This window comes from Uranotaenia lowii, chromosome 1 (genome assembly GCF_029784155.1).
Source record: "Uranotaenia lowii strain MFRU-FL chromosome 1, ASM2978415v1, whole genome shotgun sequence".
Lineage (NCBI taxonomy): Eukaryota > Metazoa > Arthropoda > Insecta > Diptera > Culicidae > Uranotaenia > Uranotaenia lowii.
In genome coordinates, this window is record NC_073691.1 from 188,745,018 (window position 1) to 188,768,476 (window position 23,459).

Here is a 23,459-nt window from a genome sequence, read left to right on the forward strand (position 1 = left end):
ATTCCCGGGAATTTCCGGTCGGGAGATCCCGGGTAAGACACTCTTGTAGCGTAGAGCCGAATGCGTTCTTGACCGAATAGTCTTACTGCCGCCCATATCCTCGTGTCTTGCATACAAAAGCCAGGGGTCGAGAGATCGAATTTCGGTCATGGCATACATAGTACTTTTTTTGTGGGGTAGTGGTTTCAGCATTTTTAAGATGCTACATGCTAGCTATCATTTCTTTGAAAGAAATGTGCCTTAGTGTTAAGAAAATTAGATCTCCTCAAAGAAACATGTGTAACAGGTAGCAAAATTAAGAAATTCATTTGTTTCTTAATTCAATTTAGCGTAAACTTTTAATAAAACTCCGTGAACGAAGCCATTATTTTATCGAGAGATTTAGAAGAGAGAACCCACCGTATAATCACTCACAAACATTTCCAGCCGACCAGTACTCAAATTTGCCGCCGTCTTCTTAAAAGCTTTTCCGCAAGTGACTGTGTCCTCGCTTAGTCATTTTAGCCGCCGCAATATTGAATGAGTTCTGTTGCCTAGCGCGGGCGGCTATTTTCTAAATTTGGGGTTTTCTAAATTTGATATATGCAACACCTTTAGGGGGCGATGACCGTTTGGGATGCTTTGTCCGTGTATGAACCTGATCCAAAGAGAGGGGAGACGTTCTTCGTTTTATTCTTTTAAGTTTATATCTCAGCCGAACTTCGATTCTCAATTTTCGTTCGACGCCTCGGGATGGGCAACCGAAAATTTGAGTTTTGAAAAGAAATGTTTTTTCGGAGAAAGTCGTGACTTCGAGAGTCGGCACGAATTTCGGTTTTGAAGAAATGTATGGACTCGCTATCTTCTTTTGAGGAATTGATACCTTGACTCGTCCATTTTGTCCTAGTTTGTGGTAGAGGCAGGACCGGGTATTATAATCCGCGAATCGTGTGCTCTTATTAAAGGTAGAGCTTATAATGTGAATTTTCTACCCTTTGGGTTTTTAGTAGAATTAATTTTGTCGTTTTCCCCCGTAGTAAAGTGAAGCATTCGCCAATAAAGTGCTTCAGAATCATAGAAGTTTTCTTGATAGTGCGATTCAGAAAATCCTTAGGTAAATTATGCGGAAAGTTATTAGGCGAAGCGTGTTCTAATTCTAATCCCAAAAAGCAGATTCAGATCACACTTCCGGTACTGCATATCACCGACTCGTGACAAAACACGCCAGCCGAAGCTCCACCCCTACAACAACGGTGGTACGTTCAGGCGGAATAGCAACCGTTACCCCTGAGCGGCATACGCAAGACGGCTTCAGTTTTCGGCTCGACGACTACGATATTCATCGGGACGCCGACGGCATCGACCAGACCTCAACAACGACGTCGACATCCGGTGAAGCACGCTGGTGAACCCACTGGCGGTTGTAACCGTGCTATGAACAGCAGCAGCAGCAGCAGCAGCATCGACAGCAGCACAGCAACGGAAGATTCGATGGGTAATTAAAACCAAGCCCCATGAATCTCTAAGAGTGAGTACTCATCTATGAAACATTTATCCATGCGCATGTGATGTAGTTTGATTGGTCCATAGACGTCCTTTTTCGCCGCCACCTGACAGCCTAGTCGTCAGCGTTGGCGCTTTACGATCGAATGACTTGAGTTCGACTCTTGGATCTAGACCACTCATTTTTTTTCTGCACTGAGTTGCTTTTTTTTAAGACGGTTGTCGTTATTAGCCGTCAAGTCCATGGCCGGCCAGCAAACTACTGAGCCGTTTTTTTGATTAGAACACGCACTACTTTACCGCACCTGAGTTCCAGCTAAAAATAGAATCTACGAGATTAGGTAGCTCAGAAGATAATTTGGGGGAAAATCTGCAGAGTAGGCCGCACCAAGAGTGCCGAGTTAAAAATAGAAGCTAGCTAGCTAGAAGGAGTTGAATCCCGAATACAAGATTGTAATAAAAGTTGTATCATAGAAATAATTTTTTGAATACAAACTCCTTTCGTTTTTCTACCGACAAAATTTAGTTTTACTGGAAATTTCAGAGGAAGGGAATTCACATTTTATCGGGCGTATTTTTCTTTTTTGAGTTGGGTTGGCTCCGATGTTTCCAACCTCCGTTCCTTCCTCCAAAGCAATCTAGGATATCCCGGTCAGAAGAGGTTGACCTATGATAATTTTGCGTTATTTTCCAGAGTTTCTCTCTTAGCCAACCGAGCATTCATTTTTCTCAAATTCTGTTAAATTTTCCACCGAACATTCGGTTGGCATCGATCAACTGTTGAGGATCCCAGGGACAGTTGGGGGCTTAATCTTATTTGGGTTAAAACTAAGGACTATACCCGCCCTGCGGATAGGTCTCATAGCCGGGCAAAGCAAAACAGGTGGAAGATCTCCCTCTGGGGAGTGGCGCATAAATCGGCCACTTACCTACCCCTTTTAAAAACTCCCCCAACCGAACCGCCTCCGGTTACATTTGGCGCCCAACACAGGCTCGAAAAAATTTAATTTTCATGAGTGATTTTTCTTTCGTAAAGGATATAAATTTTGGAAACAATTTGTTTTCATTTGATATTTATTTAAACTGTTCTCTTACATTGTGTATATAAATTTTTTCTCGCTTCATATAATATAAATAGTTTCATTAGCCTAAGATTCCAACTCAGAATTTGAGTTGATAATTATCGCACCTTTACGGTGAAAAACAATTTCGAACACGGAATCACATTACATTTTTTTTAATTAAAATCTCTCACACAATTTTCTTTTGTATTATTTCTAATTTTTTATTTTTTTTTTCAATTTACTTGTTAAATTTCCCATATTTTTTTAAAATTTGTTTTAGTTTCAATTAACTTGGCATCAAATTTACCTACTTAGTATATTAGTTTTTTTTTGAAGTTTACCTATTTCATTTTTATTTGTTTCTACAATTTGCTTCATTTGGTTTTGCTACATTGATTATCAATCCCTAATCTTTGTCACGAAATAGTACTCAGATTATTTTTCATCATGGATCGATTTCCGTGCCCGGAGCACTTGAACATTGAAGAAGTTGATTACGAGCTAGAAATTCGCGGACGTCTTGGCGACGTGGCAAAGAATTTAGACCTTACAGGTAAACAACGACTATTAAGAACGATGTTTAGGGAAGACTCGAGCGAGAAAAGAAACTTTCGTTCGTCGGAATCAATTTCAGTAAAGTATTACGATATTGCTAACGTGATCGATGATGTCATACAATCATGCGCACGGAAAAGGATAGACGGAAAAAATGAATCTCGCTTACTCCATTACTGGTATCGCACGAAACGTTGTCAGGCTACTTCAGAGGATCAACGAAAAATGAGAAGGGATCTTATACGTAGGATTGAACATTGCATGTCTGCTAATAGAGTCCTTCTCCCTGGTACGCCAATCAAAGAAAGGATTAAGGATTTGATAAAACCTAGCGAACCGGAGCAAGAAGCTGAACAGGAACATGAAGTTTCACGTTCAATTAATTTGAACTACATGGAACACCCATTTCGATCAAGATTACACCCACAATTCAGGATCTACTCCAATCATGACAAGTCGGTATTTGTGCGTAATTGGCATGAGATTCGCACATGGTTGGCGATAACAAGCTTTGCGACCGCTGGATTAGTCCTCTCAGCAAATAAAACATGTTTTTGCTCTCCCCTTCTCTTCACAAGACAAAGGACAACACGGAGAAAAAAGACCACAGTTGTTCTAATTATTTCAGCTGGTTATACCCAAGCTTGCAAATTTCGATTTTTTAGTCAGTAAACTGGTAAACGGTGGATAATGTGCAACACAAGACCCCATAGTGGTCATATCACCTCTTATTCACAACTCCTATCTCTACCTCCCCGCGGTGCCGGCTGGGGTGCGAGTAACCTAAGCGGAGATCGGGTACCCAACCCCGGTGGATGCTTTGGTCGCATGCAGACTGAGAAGGTGGCCGCACGCGTCTGTTCTCCAGGTCAGGGGCGGCTCAAACAGCGTCTGTCTTGCAGCAAGCGGCTGAATTTATGAAATGCGGCTCCCGCCAGCTAAGTCCAAGATGGCAGCCCCATCGCGGGATAGGGACTTTAGGCTAACAACCTACTGCTCCTGAAATGTTTTATTGTTACAGAAACTGAGAGAAGAAATAACCGAATTGGAACTTTGGCAACGACTTTTAGCATGGAAACACGGACTAGAATTGGAACTTGGAATGTTTTGACCCTTGCCCAGCCAGGAAAGCTGGCTCAACTTGCTAGAGAAGCTAGCCGCCTCAAGCTAGAGATATTGGGACTGAGCGAAGTCCGTTGGCCTAACACTGGAGAACACAAGACACAGTCCGGGCAAGTACTGCTTTACTCTGGCATACGAGGAGAACATGCTTCTCGGGAACGAGGAGTTGGTTTCCTGTTAAGCCCGCAGGCCCATGCGGCCCTCATAAGATGGGAACCGATAAACGAAAGAATAATCGTAGCCAGATTCAGAACACGGGTTAGAAACCTTACAATGGTCCAGTGTTATGCGCCAACTGACGTTGCCGATTTGCAGGAGAAAGAGCAGTTTTACAGTCAATTGAACAGCGTGGTTGAGAGAATTCCGAAGGGTGACATTCAAATCCACTTAGGCGACTTCAACGCAAAGATTGGCTCCGATAATCAGGACTTTGAGCGCATCATGGGGCGCCATGGCCTAGGACAGATGAGCGAAAACGGAGAGCTGTTTGTAGAATTTTGTGGCAACAACAACATGGTGATCGGTGGATCGCTCTTCCCCCATCGACCAGCACATAAGGTCACTTGGGTATCCCGAGATGGCCGAACAGAAAATCAAATTGACCACATCTGCATCAGCCGAAAATGGAGAAGGAGCCTTCTTGATGTCCGCAACAAACGAAGCGCAGACATTGCATCTGACCATCACCTCGTCCTTGGCGAGATACGACTGAGAGTTGCGCGTGTCCAACGGCGCGAGGAGAAAGTCGGGTGTCGATACGACGTCCGCCGGTTGGAGAATCCAGAGGTGAAAAGGGCATACGTTGAACAGCTAGAATCCCGAGCCTCGGAGCTGCCGACAGACGGAACAGTCGAAGAACAGTGGTGTGGAATCAAGAACGCCTTTATCACGACGAGCCATGGTACTCTCGGTAAAGTTTGTGGAAGACGAAGTGAATGGATGTCGGATGAAACCTGGAGGATGATCGATGATCGGAGAAAGGCGAAAGTCGGAATTGAGCAGGCATGTACCGGGTCAGCCAAAGCAGCCGCCCGCTTACGATATGCGGAGCTGGAAAAGGCAGTTAAACGAGCTTGTAGACGAGACAAGAGAGCCTGGACAAACTCCCTAGCCGAAGAGGGAGAAAGAGCCGCCGCCAGTGGAGATATCCGATTGTTATATGACATTTCTCGCCGCCTTAGTGGTGCAAGGACTAATGCAAGAATGCCGCTGAAAAACCGAGCAGGTCAGCTGCTGACAGATCGAACAGATCAGCTCAAGCGTTGGACTGAGCATTTTGATCAACTTTTTCGAGTTACAAATAGCAATGGCCAACAGAACCCGCAGCTCGAGGCGCCCACAGTAAGTCGCATTAATGGCGTCAACTCGGAAGCGCCCTCGCTGGCTGAAATAGAAGCGGCAATCAAGGACGTGAAATCCAACAAAGCGCCTGGAATCGATTGCATTCCTGCTGAAATGCTCAAAGCCGACCCTGCCTTGTCAGCACAAATGTTGCACCGTCTATTCGCTGACATTTGGGATACTGCAACATTCCCGGCCGACTGGATGCAGGGTATCCTCGTAAAGGTCCCAAAGAAAGGAGACCTAACAGAGTGCGGTAACTGGTGTGGCATAACTTTGATCTGTACAACCCTCAAAGTACTCTGCAAAGTGATCCTGAACAGGATCCAGGAGAAAATCGACGCTACACTCCGACGGCAACAAGCTGGATTCCGATCCGGACGATCATCTGTGGACCACATCACAACGCTACGAATAATACTGGAACAAATCAACGAATTCCAGGACTCTCTTCTGCTGGTGTTCGTTGATTTCGAAAAAGCATTTGACCGACTGAACCACGAAAACATCTGGGCTGCTCTTAGACGACGAGGGGTCCCAGAGAAACTAGTCCATCTCATCGAAGCACAGTACGAGGCATTTTCGTGCAAGGTCTTGCACGACGGTGTCTTGTCCGAACCAATCCCGGTAACTGCTGGAGTGAGACAAGGATGTATTTTGTCACCGCTGCTTTTTCTCATCGTAATGGATGAGATCTTGACTGGATCGATTGACTGTAGACCAAACCGAGGATTGCCGTGGAATCCTTCAACCATGGAGCAACTGAACGACCTTGACCTGGCAGACGATATTATTTTGCTCGCCCAAACACAACAAGACATGCAGAGCAAACTCGACGACCTCATCGAAAGCTCCAAGGCAGCAGGTCTCAAAATCAATGTCGGAAAGACCAAGTCGATGGAAATCAATACAGAAAATCGTTCCAATTTCGTGGTAGCTGGACAACAGGTTGAGAAAGTGGAGTGTTTCCAGTATCTTGGTAGCCAGATTACGCCTGATGGTGGGACCAAGAAGGACATCGAGACCCGGATCAGAAAAGCCCGATTTGCGTTTGCGAGTCTCCGAAACATCTGGCGGTCACGCCAGATCTCTCTACGAACTAAGATCCGAATCTTCAACTCAAACGTCAAATCCGTATTGCTGTACGGGTGTGAAACTTGGTGCACATATGCGGTGACGACGCGAAAACTGCAAGTTTTTGTGAATCGCTGCCTGCGGAACATCATCCGCGCTTGGTGGCCTGGCAACTGGATCTCAAACGTTGAACTTCATCGCCGGTGTCATCAAAAGGCGCTAGAAATCGAGATTCGGGAACGTAAGTGGAGATGGATTGGGCACACGCTGCGAAGAGATGAAAACGAGATTTGCAGAGAGGCGCTTGACTGGAATCCAGATGGGCATCGAAGAAGAGGCAGGCCCAAAAGCTCGTGGCGGCGAAGTCTAGCCGCTGAAATCCGCACAGTTGACGAGAACCTCGGATGGCAACAAGTGAAGACGCTGGCTCCGGATCGCCAGCAGTGGAGATCTTTTATCTCAGCCCTATGCGCCGGTCAATCGGCGCTGGACCCTTAGGTAGGTAGGTAGTCAGTAAGGTTGCCAGAATTTTTTCAGCACGTGTCCGGGCCGGACAAACCGGGCAATTTTTATAGAAAAACCTGGAAAAATCCGGGCATTCGATTTCAAATTGACGACCATAAATCCGGGAAATACCCGAGCAAATTTTCTTCAGAAATTCCTCAACAAAAATCAAGAAAAAAATTTTTTTTTTCATCAAAACAAATCGATAGATTTTGAACCGTATTTTAGGCTTTCAATAAACCTTTCGTGATTATTTTTATAAAACATGTTAAAAAAAAATCGTTTTGGAGGTTTTTGTTGTTTTTTTTTTAATTTGAAAAATAAAAGTTTCAATGAAATCCGGGCAACCGGGCCGGGCCGGCCTGTTCTCAAATTTAGTATCAAATATCCGGGCAAACCCGGATAAAACCGGGGAATCTGGCAACCTTAACTATAATGTTCATCCGTGTTCATCAGCAAAAGTTTTAAAAAACGTAAATGCGTACGTGATGCTGTTTTCAGGGCTCAGCCGGTAGTTCCTGACATCGGTGACAAAGCGCAAGTCAGCTCCGGCAATGAGGAAACATTTTCCTCCACCAGGTCCTGGCAGCGGTCGAGTAGTAGGCCGAAAGTTCCTGGAACTGAGAAAGGTACACCTACTCTGGCTGACCGCGAAATCGACGTAGTTCTCGACGTTCCTTTACGTGATCATGGCAGGATCCCACAGGAAACTGGTATTTGTAAGTCAGTAAGGTCGGTAAAGCGAATGATAGTTTGATGTCATGATATTGAATGAATTTCTTCCCCACTAGTCAATCTGCACCCGGCGCAGAGGCACCGACTTCTAAGGACGTCTTCCGAGACCGATTAGTTAAGACGCACAATTTGCTTCAAGATGCAAAAAGAATAACAGCCGAGGAACCAGGACCAGGATCGGGATTTTGGTCAACTTTTCTAGCACCGTGACGGCTAAAACGAACTAGATGCAAAATGCAGAAATAATATATTAAAAGAAAATAAAACGTAGCCATAACATTATACCGAAGAAAAACATCATAAGATTTGATAACTTTCAAATTATAATTGAATCTACCATATTTACAATAAAATTAATCATATTATTATAGTTGAATCTACTATAATTCTAGTTGAATGTATGGAATCAATCGTACATTATAGTTGAATCTATCATATTTATAGTTGAATGCACAAAATAAATCAAACAACCATAGTTGAATGTACTATAAACATATTGTTGAATGTACGAAATCAATCAGATTGTCTATCATATGTATTATTGAAATTTTGATAATTATAGTTGGTCGAGAGTCAATCAGATATATGATTGAATATAAGTGGATTATTGTTGGGAATGCCATATTTTTTCTCCGTGAAAGGATGGAAACAATCGCCGACCTAGCGCCAAGTAGGAGACAAGAAGGAAAATGAATCTACCGAACGCCATGCGTTTGTCGGTAGACTTAAGTTGCCAAAGCCTGGCAAAATTCGGGCATTTGAATTCAAAATAACGACCAAAAATCCGAGCTATAACCGGGAAAATTTTGTCAAAACCCAGAAATTACTCAACAAAAATCGAGAAAAAAAAATTTGCATCAAAACTCATTGACAGATTTAAAATCGTATTTTAGACGTCCAAATAAACTTTCAAGATCATTTTTATAAAACTTTTATAAACATTTCGTTTTTGAAGAATGAATTAAAAAAAATTATATCATTGTTTGTATTTTTTTGTCGATTTGCCAAATATAGTGAATAAAACCGAGCACAATCCGGGCATTTTTCAATGAAATCCGAGCAACCGGGCCGTAATGTTACCAAATTTGGTAAATTATCCAGGCAAACCCGGATAAAATCGGGCAATCTGGCCTTCTTACGGTAGACCAGTAGGGTTGAATTCTGACTGACCGGGACAGAACACTAAAACCAACGCTTGTTCACCAACTTACGCTGGTAGAACTCTAGTGGTCCGACTAGCAAGACGGGTTTAGACAGTTGTTTTGAGTTCGATGCTCACTCTCCCGCTTGAATGTTTGTCTGCATTGCATAGTGATGCATCATCTCGCTTGAAAGTTTGAGTCTTTGTTCCAGTAAACGCAAAAGCAAACATGGCATCTTTGGCGCAATGCATGTTTCAGCACATTTTTGGCACAGAGTTAGCTCCAATTGGCATCGAAATTTTGCAACCTCTTCGTCCGGTGCACAATCTTATTAAGAATCCTTAGTTAAGCAGGGAGTGCTGATGAACAATCCATTCCTTCCACGTATGAGATTTTAAATCGATGGTCGGTGAAAAGTTCGCGAATTTCGAAATGTGTAACACGGTAGTGAAATCAAAATTTCCAACAAAAAACCGACCAAGCTACACGCGTTTGTGAAAACAAAAAAAAACAAACGACGAAGCCTAAGGCATTCATTCAAGAAAGCATGAATGAATCGAAATGTACAAATACTAAACCATGAACGAAAAAAAAAACGGTTCGATAACAGGGGACCAAAAATATGGTCAAACCAACCTCTTCAATGACCGTATCCATTGTAGACCGTACCCGAAAATCCGATACCACCCGGGCGGGATCTAAGGCAAACCAGACAAAAGAAGGAAGACGTTTTAGGTCGATATATGTTAAATTCTCGAACATAATCTTTTAAGTGCGGAAACTTGTCCGGGCCACCAGAACGGGGCCGATAAGACACACATTTTGTTAACGTTTGCTGCGCGCTGTCGGGGACTCGTGGCGTTCCATTCTGGGCTCTCTTTCTGTTTTTTTTTGGGTTGTTTAAGAACTATTGACTTTAATGTGGTTCTTTGGTTTTTTTCTCTCTTTCTTGAGGATCTAGTTAGAACCAGATAATTAAGAATTCGTTTTTTTTTCTTTCGAATGTGTTGAGTGATTTAAAAATTTGTCAAATGAATTCGAATGGGATCTTATTTTGATAAGGTTCGCTGCGGGGCGCCACAGATTTCTAGTGCTTATTTCGATGACATTGGCCCGGTGGGTCATCGACGTTAATTGGTAGGTAATATATTGGAAAAGGTGTCTTTTTTTAATTTGATGAAGATGTCACTCAGCTGCCAATGGGCTGACTCATAAGTTTGTCCGTAGACAAAAAGCATCTAACGTTATAAAAAATTGTTTAGATTTCGATGTGGAAGCCCTAAATTTTAACACATTTCGGAAATAAGCCAAAAAGACTTCAGCTGAACCTGACAAAAGTGATCAAATTATCTTTCTGGCATTTCCACACTGACCATCATCAAGTTGTCAAATAACCAAAATTAAGTTTTGCTAAATCCTGTCAAGTCCATCCTCGAAGACAACGACGTAGCTAATCACCACCTTCGGTAGGACACTGGAAATGTAGTCGGTCACAAAAAAAAAAAAACAGACACAGAAGAAAACAAGAAATGATGCCGGATCTTAGGTCCTATGCTTTTTTTTGCTGCTCGGATATTTTATCCCTCCCCCACCTGAGCGACAAGATGTGTCACGCCAAGTCAATTTTGACCAGCTGGTTCCGGAGCTTGTTTTATTATATTTTTTTGTTTTAGTCATCATAGGGCTGTCACTAGAATGAAACATGTAATTTTTAGAAGACGACTTTAAAACATGAGTTGAATGAATCGATTCACTAGTAAATTTTTATAAAAATTATCAACACAAAGTAAACAACTGGAATTCAACTTTCGAATTGTACCTATATATGTAGTCATATTTATCATTTTTTTTAAAGGGAGATATGAATGTTCAGGCTCAACATTGCCATTTGAAATGTGTTATCAGTCTTTCTCAGCTCAACAGTGTGCTGCAAACCTACTTGAAGTACGGTGACCGGCAGAAAAAAAAATCAACCCTTCTTTTGAATCTTTAAATGCTGATTATTCTCAATTTCTCAAAATCTACAATATTTTATTGAAAATCTGGTAATTTTTGGATAATTTTCCCATAAACATTATTTTTGGGTAACGTGATTTCTGACGAAAAAATCTACATTTTGTGCGAGAACCTGGAAGAATCGCTGCTGAAAATGGAACAGAAGTACAAGAAAATCCTTCAGCAAAATAATTACCCGAACGAAAAAGCATAGAGAACAGCAGCATTCGTTTGATCAACATGGTCCAAAACAAATCGGGTGGCCATCCCTATGCTCTAAATATTAAATATTGATAATTAGATAATAAAAGAATTGTTATGCTGTCTGACTGAAATTTTTATCGGAGACGAGGTAAAGAAGGTCAAATTTTCTATCTGGTTCGATGAACTGACAAAGAAACAAGCCCGATTTCATGTCCATAAGGTAAAAAGTTGTCCACCGTTGAAATAAACAAAATACGGTGGTAAAATCGTGCGCAAAATAGTAAGACCGCTAGCGGGGTGAAATTTTTATAAACTTCGTAATGGACTGCAAAAATCATTTGACGGATCAACTACAACACTTAAATTTCTTCAATTTACATTCATACATTTGAAAGTTATTTACATCAGAAAGTGTTTCAATTTATTCAAGTATATTCCTTAGAAGGTATCGAAAAAACATATGGGAACTATATAGTAAAATTCGCAGCGGTCTAATCAGCAGCGGTTTTATGCATATATTGAATTTGAATTGAATCATTTGACATAAAAAATAAATTTTCCCGATTTCACGGACCCATGTTAGGTAATTTTTTTAAGGGAAAAAACGAAAAATTGACAATTATTTCAGCTGGTTATACCAATCACCAAAGCGTAGTTGATGTTTTCGCATCCAACTATAAATATAATAGACTCAACTATAAACTGATGATTGACCTTACGCAATTATGTGAAAATATAAAAGATTCAACTGTAGTGGTATAATTGATTCAATTGTTAATATGGTAGATTCAACTATAATTGTATGATTGATTTTATGCATTTAAATATAAATATGATATATTCAACTATACATTCCTGATTGACCTCTCACGTCTAACTATAAATATGATAGATTCAATAGTAATGGTATAATTGATTCAACTGTAAATATGATGGATTGAACTACAAATGTATGATTCATTCTAGCTTTAGAAATATAAGTTTAGTAAATTCAACTATATTTTTATGATTGATTGTGTGATATTTAAATAAATGCGTACATATCCAAACACTACATGTGTTTATATAAGTGTGTCAGCAGCAGGCAGCTGGTTTTTAATGGCAAAAACAGAAGGTATGTTCAAGGATGGAAATATTCAATCACTAGCCTGAATGTTAATGATTTTCCATCAACCTACCTTCGATTAGAAAGCATCGGCGATGCGAACGTAACCATGTGCTCGCTAGCTGGTCATCATTGGAAATCTTGAAGGAACCAACTTTTAAAAGTTACTTATGAACGAATAACAGCACATGTGGGAAATCGTAGTGAACTTGTTCAAAATTTATTTTCTCCATGCTTTTCGTGGGCTGAATGCAATCGCACGTGATCGTCAATCGCATTCAGTAAACGAATATTTTCACACTCAGTAAACGATTTTTTTTACATTCAGTAAACGATTGCGTTCGGATGGTGTCTATTTCATGGCTAGTTTTGTGAACCTCCCGTTGCCGATGGCAAAATTTCCATTCAAATTTATTTAATTTCTATTTTATTTGTAGTTTATCATCACTACTTTGGCCACAAATGTTGACCGATATTGACGTTATTGGATTCATTTTGTGGGTATTTTTATGTAGTTTCTTAAAATGAACAAAAATTGGTTTTAGCGTAAAATAAATATCCCCTGGCCGGCTACTAATGAAAATGGTCCCAAGAAACAAACTCTTTTTAACCTTCCCACGCCATTCAAGCAAACTTTAAATTCGTCATAACTTTTTTGAACAAAATCGGAAAAATATGAAATTTAAAACACATTACTAAAACCACGAGATACATAATCTGTAGAAAAAGCAACTTCCGGTGATTACCGGAAGAGCACATTTACACATTTGCCGTTCGGGTCAATATGACCCGAGAATTTGCGTGAGTTCCTCAGATGATATATGTTGACCGATTGATTTTTGATTCATTAGTTAGGAAATTTATTCTAGTTTCTGAATCTTTAAAATATCAATTGATTATCCGAACGACTGGATTCAGCTTCGAACGGAAAAAACCCCGAAAATGATATCTTCTCGGAATTCTCATATCTTCTCATCGCTTAAAAATTTTTCTATGAGTTCAGAGTCGGAATTGATCTATCTATATAAATAAAAATCAATTTCTGTGGGTTTGTTTGTCCTCAATAGGTTCAGCCATCTTAAGAGCTAGAGAGCTGAAATTTGACATGGATACTCATTAGGACCAGGAATGATGAAAAATGTTTTCAGATTTTTGGATGACCCCTTCTAAAGGGGGTCGTCCATACAAGACAAATATTGTTTTCGTGATATTGACGTTATTTTTCGTCGGGTTGTGACAAAAATTTGCACACAGGGGTATAGAGAGATGAGGAATTGATTCCAGGTATTGAATATTGTGTAAGGGGTCGGCAAAAGGGGTCGTCCATATGAATTGTTCAGTGTTTTTGCTATATTGACGTTATTATGCATTGGATTGATATGAAAATAAATATTTTCAAAACACAGATTTGGGAAAAAATAATATCCAAATAATTGTTATTTATTATACATTTGAATTAAGTTTTCTTTTCTTAATTTTCAACAGAAAGATTGATTGAAAAATTCTGCTGTAGTGTTTTGCATTCGCTACAAAAATAAATCGCGATTTAACATGTGAATTTTTAATTAGGTGAAAAAAATAAAAGATTTTGTTTTAAGAACACAAAAAACATCAGAATTGAAAAACATAGACAAACCTAATAAAAATATTTTTAAGAATTTTAATAGTTTGACAAAAAATCTAGGTAAATTTTATTTAAAAATTGAAAAAAATGTTCTATAAAATTCAGTAAAATGATTTGAAATTTCAAACATGAAGATTAACAGACAAGTTTTTAACCATTTAAAAAGGATTAAAAAATCTTCTTACCACTATAAAAACTTATTCAAAGAATTTAATTGATAAATCAAGGGAGAAGCATTTTGGAAGATTTAAGCGTCTTAAACTCGAATCTTTTGTCAAATTTGGACTTTCACATTTTGTTTTGGTGATATGGAGTTTTAAAATGAGTCAGTTTAAAGTGGAATCATTCATTGATAACTGATTAACTATCAAACCTACATTTGAGAAGAAATTTGATTTTGATTTTGCTTATTATACTTCATTTAATTAAGAAATAATATTTTGATAATGATGATCTTAAAAAGTAAAATTCAACGGTTTTTAAAATTTGGAAAAAAATAGTAGGTACAAGTATTTTTGACATTACTGCAGAAAGTTTAAAGAAACATTATTTCATTTGACAAATTTGTTGAAACCTGCATAACGATGAGACTTATGCTTTAAAAATATGTAAAATTCATTTTTTTAAATTAAAATTTAACTCAGGCTCAAATTGGAAGATATATTACAAACCATTAGAAGCTTACTGTTAATTTCTATTACTTTATTATATTTTCAATAAATCTCTTCTCATAAATAACTTAGTATGAGACATTGTCAAAAAAAAGTCGTTTTCAATGTTCAAAATCAGCCTTTGATTTGATTGTTCATTGCATCAAAATCAAAAGTTCACTCTTTAATATTTCAGTTAATTATTTGATTATCAACTTATATACACTTATTTTTTTAAATCTATAATAAAAGCAGCTGCCTGGCCAACCGTCGTATAATTTATTTTTATCAATATTATTTTAAATTAATTTCATTTTCATTTGCTGGAATGCAATAACAGGAAGAAAGGATGGATCTTGATTTTTTGTACACCATAAGATCTGAGCCTGTGCTTTTATTTGTGGTCCCGCCTCCTTTCAATGAGAAATCCTCAAATCTTTCATTGCATTTTCTCAATCCCACAGATAGAATTTTTTTTATAGATAATTATTAACATTTATTATTCATATATAATTAGATTTCAATATAAAGTGAATTTTTTTCACAAAAATTATTCAAAATCCTCACTCAGGATTTCAGCCACTTTTGGAAGAAAATCAGGATTCAATTTAAGCAAAAGAGCATTTTCAACAGAGCTGGTTGTTAAATTTGTTCTTTTTTCGTTCAACATCAATTTCAGCGCACTGAAGCCTCTTTCTACGGACACTTGTGTTGCCGAGCTTGATAACACAACCATAGCCATTTTAAAGATATCCGGATTTGTGTATCTTTGGGCTTCCCAGTATTCAATCAGATTGAATTGAATGAGCTTTCCATCATTTTCGGAGGAAGGGCGAGACGTTTCTACGATTGGAACCTTTTCTCTCATTTCCAGCTGCTTAATCTTTTGTTTCAAAGAACTTGAGCTAGTGGCCGTCGTGCTGGAAATCGTCGAGTCTTCGTTGAAAATTGTTGCCAATATTTGCTCTAGGTCATCTTCTTCGGCATCCTGGAGAACAGAATCTCGAGATTCTTCACTGTTATGTCCGTTGAGACGATCATTTAATTTCACAAGGAAATCCTGGAAAAAAATTGCGATGTGATATGATATTCTATGACAATTTTCACTGAAATATGTTTAAAACATTGTGTTTGTTTATCTTTGGCGATATGACTCTTCTTACCTGGACGAGTTCTTTGTTTTCAGAAGAAATTCTTTTCGACCCCAAAAAATTGAAGCGCGGGTCTAAATAGAGGCACGATTGAAAGTGCATAGTTGAAGTTAACTTTTGAAGGCGTTGGTGAAATGCTCCTAACAATTTTTGAGCTAACGAGTTGTTATGCAACTTTGTTAATTTTGCCTGACAAATGAGCCAGTAGGCATAAAAATCACTCAAAGTTACGTGATGTTTTTGTAGTTGCAGCGTCAATATAAACGGCGCATCGAAAGCCTCGCAGTATTTCTCCATGAATTTCCAATGCAATGTGAAATCTGTAATTTCAATTTAAAAATGAGCTAAGATTAGAAATAAGCAAAAATAAGACAAATCAACTCTATAATTTTTCATTCTCTATATGCTTCTAGAACACTATGAAACTTACCTATTTCAGCATACGATTTTTTCAAAAGTTTGAAAAATGGTTTTTGAATATAAAGCGATTTTAACATGGCAAACGTGCTGTTCCACCTTGTTTTGTTGCTCAGCGGCGGCAAATGAGCTTCGTGCAATTTTAAAAATTTGTTATATTTTTGTTGCCGCAATTTGACAACCAATTTTTGAATATTAAAAATACGCCGCTCGTAAGCTCTTTGCACATCCCACACAGCAAGTTGTGCTGTGTGGGCTGCACATCTCACGCTCCCTAAAATGTTCGTCATTCTTAAATCGAATCCATCTGGAGGGGTTTCTTCTGAAATAACAGTAGCACCTTCTTGTCCTCTACAAAAGTCATCGTCTTCTTCATTTTCGCCATTTTCAATACAATTTAAAACAGTAATGGCAGCATTTTCATTGCCCGTATTGTTGACCGTTTTATCATTGTCAAGGTTCTCCTCCTCTTCTTCCTCTTCTTCCTCTTCCTCAGAACGGTGTTCAAAAAATGAATCGTAAAGGGCTATAATGTGACCTTCTGTTAAACTTTCTTTCATTTTTTTCACTGATGCAACCATATTGGCACCATTGTCATGAGTGACTGAGTATAGTTGCCCAATATCAATGCTATAGTCATTCAAAACGCTTTCTATTAATGTTTTCAAATTTTCTTTAGTTTGTCTTTCTCTAGTTTCTTTTATAGCTAAAACAAGATAAAAAACATACTGATGAAAAGTGTAGGTGAGAGCACACATTAAAAAAAAAACAAATCTTATTGATAAAAACAGAGAATTATTTCTTATTGATGGGAGACTTTTTTCGGAAAAGCTTAAGATAGTATTATTTGCGCCTTTATTAGCTTATACAAGTTTACTTACCGAGATTCCGAACAATTACTTTTCCTCCAACTATAACTCGGGCAAAAACACCAACAAAGTGGCGATGCCCCCTGGATGCTCCATCAACCTCGATGGAGATCAATGGCTGTTGATTTAGTTCCGCTGTGATGAGCTCTCTCACTTTGGAGGCTGACTCGTCGACCAAACTTGCAACAGTTTTACGGTTGACGGTCAGTCCTGCAGCCTGATACAGAGGCCCAACAAGCGTTTTGAAGCCAGTCATTTCCGGAAACGAATAGGGAAGGTGGTTCACCGTGGCGAGCTGCATCGTCCCAAGAATAATGTTTTCCTTTGTCGTGTTGACGGTGAGTTTTCGGGCCTTTTTTTTCGATGGTTCGGATGGATTTTTCTGCGATGGCAATAACGGTAGTCCGAGAGCAGCAAAAACCGTCGGATGTTTCGCAAAGATATGCCGCTTAAAATTACTCGCATTAAAATGGTTTTGTGAATAATTGCAGGTGCCCTCCACTTTGCAAAAATACACCCCTTCGATCTCCTTTATGACCTTCACAAGGCAGTCCTTTTGCGTGAGATGACGCTTCATACTGAAAATTAGTTTTAAACGAAAAAAATACAACTATGTCATTTTTCTCGTTCCCTTCCCGCGCCGTTCGAAATCGTTACTTAAAATTCGTTATATTAAAAAATATTTGAAACCTGATATCCGATCGATAAATTTTATTTGCATTACTTTGCAGCTATCCCTAAATCTGAACTTGATTTTCTCTAAATTATTGAAAATAGAATTAAGGATTAAGAATTCAGAATTTACAGTTTCTAATTTAAATTCTAAATTCTGGTTTCTGCATTCAGAATTAAGATAAAAATATTCACTATTCAAAATTCAGGGTCAAGAGCTTGGATGCTAGGATCTTAATCTAATTTAGAGATAAGAATTTAGAACTCTAAATTTAGAATTTAGAAGTTAAAATTTGGAATTTAGAATTCAGAATTTAGACTTTAGAATTTAGAATTTAAAATTTAGAATTTAGAATTTAGAATTTAGAATGTAGAATTTAGAATTAAGAATTTAGAATTTAGAATTTAACTGTTTTTAGACATTTTTATCAATTTGCATTTTCTAAGGCAATTCCTAAACTTACGTTCGGCTTTGCACTGGATTTTGAGTATGTTAACAAAAGATTTGGGCAAAAAAACTATATGCACAAGAAAGGCCATTTCATACCGGTTCTAGTGATGTAATTATACTGGCAATACGATGCATAACAAAAATATGATTAATAAAATAGTGAAGTAGCTTCAGAATTTTGAAAAGTCAGCATCAATTCTTGCTTGGCAGACGGGCGCAGTGAGTGGTGATATCTTAAAGCTATTTTGCACACGAAGATGGGTGAAAGGAAACGAAAAAACACGCACGCATTAGCGCAAAATTTCAGGATTTACTTTCAGAAAAATATTTATCATATCTTTGTCACACATCGCCAATACAGTGACATCACTAGAACCGGTATGAAAATTCCTTTCTTGTGCATATAGTTTTATTGCTCAAATCTTTTGTTAACATACTCAAAATCCAGTGCAAAGCCGAATGTAAGTGTAAGCATAGTCTCAGAAAAAGTAAATTGATAAAAAGTCTAAAAACAGCTACGTTTGAATAACTGTCAAAAATTCTGTGTTTCGTGTTTTGTAAATCTTCAGATGCCAAAATGTCACAAATTACGTAAATTTTCCAATTCACTTTTCAAAAAATTTCTGCTGAGACTGAGACAGCTTTGTGCGATTGATTCATTAAAAAGTACGAGTTTAACACCACTCTTCTACATTTTTTGTGGTCATGATCTTAAAACAATTTTAATTTTTTTTTCCATATGTGCAATGTATAGTTTCTAACTTCAGCCTTTTCAGGAATCAAATTAATTTCAGGTCGAGCTTCTAATAACTGACTTACATCCATTTTCCCGAAGCATGTTTTTTTCGGATTTTTTTCTTAGACTACGAATAACTTTGAAATCCATGATTGTAGCTGAACATAGTGCAAAAATTATATTCGAGTCACGTTACAAGCTTTCCAAAACTATAAAATTTTCAAAAATCGGTTGAAAAACAAGAGAGTTTTAGCGGAAAAGGTGTTAAGGGTCATATGACCCCCGGCGGTATAAATAGGTATTTACAGAGTGCCGGTACCTATGTTTAGTGTTAAATTAAAAAGATAAGATACTGAAGTAATAAAACATATGGAAATATTCAAGCACTACATTAGGTAGTTACGATAAATATTATTTTAACGTTTCTTTAATAAAACATACATTACGTAGGTATCAGCATCATTATCAGCACAATCAATCGACAGTCAATCAAAAAGCAACGCAGTGAGTGGCACAACAATTCCTCCTATCGGCTGCTGGGAAATAGATTTAGATAGCGACAGGAAAGATGAAAGATTTCGTTTCTCCCGGAACGAGCCGCGCGCGGAGCGCGATTATGGTACAGAAACCAGCGAAAAATGCCAACGAAACTGTTTGAAATCTGGTAGCTTACAGTTGATTAAAAAAAAAACGTTACAAATTTCTTCTTTAATTCTAAATATCTTGAAAATCTTTCAACTTAAGTAGCCGAGGAGCATTAATTAATTACCGTTAAAATGACCCGAACTTACCTTACAACGTAGTACTGCACGCACTCGCATAAACTTGCAATTCTGAATTCAAGGAATTTTTTCGAAGCACTAGCCCGTGGTAACGCTCACAAAACTAGCTGAACAATCACCATCGAAACGCAATCGTTTACTGAATGTAAACGCAATCGTTTACTGAGTGTAAACGCATTCGTTTACTGATTGCCGTTGACGATCACTTGCGATTTCGTTCACTCCACAAACAATCCAGAGAAAATATAATGTGAACAAGTTCACTACGATTTCCCTCCTGGGCTGTTAACAGTGTATCCAAGGAAGAGTGATGACGAATCATTGACGTTAGAAGTGGCAATGATTTTTCCTACCCACGTTTGCTATGATTCTTTGCTTTAGAAGAACACGTTGACCGCGTATTGAAAATTGATTGAACTTCGATGCGATTTTTTCCATGCTTGGGTATGTTGCAAAGGTATTATAAAAAAGCATACGTTTGCTTCATTAAATGAACTTGTTGAAAAAATGTACTCCGTTTAGGTCAATTCCAGCCAGATGTGGCAGCACCTCAATTCTAAACGAAGGAATTGATGCTGCTGGAGGAACCCTCGGTCATCCCGATTGATGACACCAAATGGCGCTTCACCGGAAAGCAGAAATGGCTGGACTATGCCAAAACCGGTCATGTGCTGATTGCTATCACAATGATTTTATTCTTTGTAATTATAATCTTTTGTGTGCTTTCAGCTACTAACAAATAAAGAAAATATGTGTAAAACCAAAACAAAAATAAAAATTAATGCAGGAAAAATTCAAAAAATGAACTGTAAATATATAATCGAACGCATAAAATGAATCATAGAAGTATAATTGATTCAATCGTAATTATAGTTAAATCAACTATAGCACTATAGTTGAATCTACAATATACATAGTTGAAGGCCCAACATCAATCAGCAGGTATTTTATAGTTGAATTTATTAGATATATCTATAATAGAATAAATCATACAATTGTAGTCAAATCTATCATATTTATAGTTGAATGTATAAAACCAATCATACAAATATAGTTGAATATTAAATAAACATAGTTGGCCGAGAATCAATCATCAATGTGGTTGAATATATGCGGAATATTGTTGATGAAACTATACTTTTTTCTCCGTGTACTCTTAAATCAAGATCGATTGCGCTGGAAGTTTGCGCAGTCAGTTTTTTAAGCCAACAATCTAAATTTATTTGGTCTGTTGGTATGTAAATTCAATTATGAAATTTTTTACCATTCATCCATTGTCATCTTAGACTGTGGGCTGCATAAAAATATATTTCTGTCAGTCTGTTCCCTACCTTCTAGTTTAAGTCACACCGTCCCCGCCATTGAAAGGTTTTAGTGGGGTCCCATGCAAATGAAAAACAATTTTAAGGCGAGAGTGGGAAACCCCGCTGATTTCTGGATGCAATCAATGCATCTTTCACTGTGGTAGTTGTTATGAAGTCGTTGACCGAGGAAAGAGGTTGTTCAAAACATTAACATATTTTATGGGATGACGTTCGGGGTGTTCTATTCTCCAGCAAGTGTACAGTATGTGAAGATCATGAACGCGGTCAATTCCCGGCGGTCTCTGCGGCAATAGTGCATAGTACGTATGTCAGCGACGTGTTGTGTAGCACAAAGACTGAAAAGGAGGCGATTGAGTTGGCGAAGACTGTTTAGGACATCAACAATCGAGGCGGGTTTTATATCCGTAATTGGATGTTCAACTCCGTTAGCATACTATCGGCACTTCGTAGAGATTCCTGTACAGAGAAGAGCATCGACCTTTCATGCAGCTTAGCGACCGAGAAGATATTGGGGATGTGGTGGTGTACTAAGACCGACTTTCACTTACAAAATCAACTGGGATCGGCCAGAACGTGAGCTGCCTTCTTGAGGTACCTACTTCGCACCCTGATGACCATCTAATACCCTCTGGGTCTCATCGCGCACTTCTTAATGTTTCACAAGGAACTGCTACAGGAGATCTGGCGGAAGCGAATAGGCTGGACGAAAACATCGACGATAAGTGTTTTGAACAGTGTTAGTATTCCACGGTGCTACAGAGTGTCTCCATCCATCCACCGAGATCCATTTGCACACCTTTGTCGACATGAGTGAAAATGACACGGTGGCAGCTGTCTTTCTCCGGTTCGTGGAAGGCGACAACGTCGAATGCTGTCTCGTCACCGCGAAGAGTCGTGTAGCACCACTCAAGTACCTCTCGATTCCGAGGCTTGAACATCAGGCGATAGTAATTGGAGCCAGATTAGCTGCGTTTGTCGTGCAGGGACTATCGATTAAGGTTTCCCGTTGAGTTTTTTAGTCAGACTTTCGCAACGTTATCGCCTGGATACGTGCCGATCACAGCAAATACAATGTATTCGTCGCCGCGGAAGTTAGCGAGATCCTAGAGCTGGAAGAGGGTCCCCTCGAAGTGGAATGCGGCGGACGAAGGCATGAAGTGGCAGTGTCAACCCTCTCTAACGAACGATAGCAGATGGTTCAAAGCACCAGCACAAAACAGAAAAAAATGGCCAGATACCTCGGCAAAGCTGAAGACACCGGTGGAAGATCTCCGAGCATGAGTCAACGCGCACTTCCAAGCTGTAGACTATCTTCTCCGCTTCGCACAGCAAGAGGTCTTCTGAACCGAGCTACACATTCTTCGACGCGACGGCCGTCACTGACAGGGATGCCAACTGTTTTTTCAGAAATGTCTGGAAGTTTTGGAAAAAATGTCTGGAAAAGTCTGGATGGTAAACTTTATAGGTGACGACCTTTTTTTTTTTTTTTTTTGGTCGCCAGATTGCCAAATTGTAGTCTAAGGATTCAATGATTCAATACACATTACTCATTACTTGAAAATAATCAAGGTCTGAGTCTATGTGAACAAAAGCTTGAACAACCGAAAGCTTAGACCCATTCAGCTGTCGAAATAACTTCTGTATTCTGCTTCACAGTAAATTCAGTATTGCCGTTATGAGCTATTGGATTTCAATTGTATTTGTTTTTTATCAAAACGTTGAGTTATACCAATTTCTGGACAAAACTGGATAATTTATGAAAAGTCTGGACCAGACAACATGAGGTCTGTATTTCTGGATGACACATAAAAATCTTCAAGAATCCAGAAAAATCTGGAAGGTTGGCAACGCTGGTCACTGAATCGACTTTCGAATCCGAATGTGCCATTGAAAGCACTCGAGCTGAAATGACAGCTGTAGAATTCGAAAATGAGTTCGGATGTGGCTTAGAAGTGAGTTCAGGAGCCTGAGTAGGCGGGAAGATAAATAGAAGGAAAATGTAAACAAAAATAAATATTTCCAATTTAAAGTCAGTAATTGTAGTTTGGTGCTTCAAAGAAAGCTAAAGCTAAAGTTCACATTAGTTATTGTTGAGTTCAAATTCTTACCCTACATTTACAACTATTGCAACTGTTAGTACGGAAGGGTGCGAAGTGAAACTGCGCAGGAAAAGTGGAACACAGTGGAACTCGAGTTGAGGTGAGAAATTGATAGAGAAAAGTTGAAATTAAATCTCTAACCTAGGTTTATTAAAGGTGTATGGACTAGTGGCGGCTAATAGCTGGAATCGAGGCGGAAGAAAGTTCACTAAACGTAAGCTTGATAATTTCACCAGGAAATATTCCTGTATTAATTTATACTAAAAATCATAGGAATTTAAAACGTGCCCCGGTAGAGCTTTGCATGAATAAAAGGGAACGTTACGAATTTGAAAATCGAGCTTTCATTGTTACCACGAT

At 38.6% G+C, this 23,459-nt stretch overlaps 1 protein-coding gene across 3 annotated transcripts in view; it reads right to left on the reverse strand.

Annotated features, from left to right (window-relative positions):
• The window catches only part of LOC129740609 (T-cell leukemia homeobox protein 3), a 70,797-nt gene that overhangs the window by 40,841 nt on the left and 6,497 nt on the right, over positions 1-23,459 (reverse strand). The gene's annotated exons all lie outside the window — the stretch shown is intronic.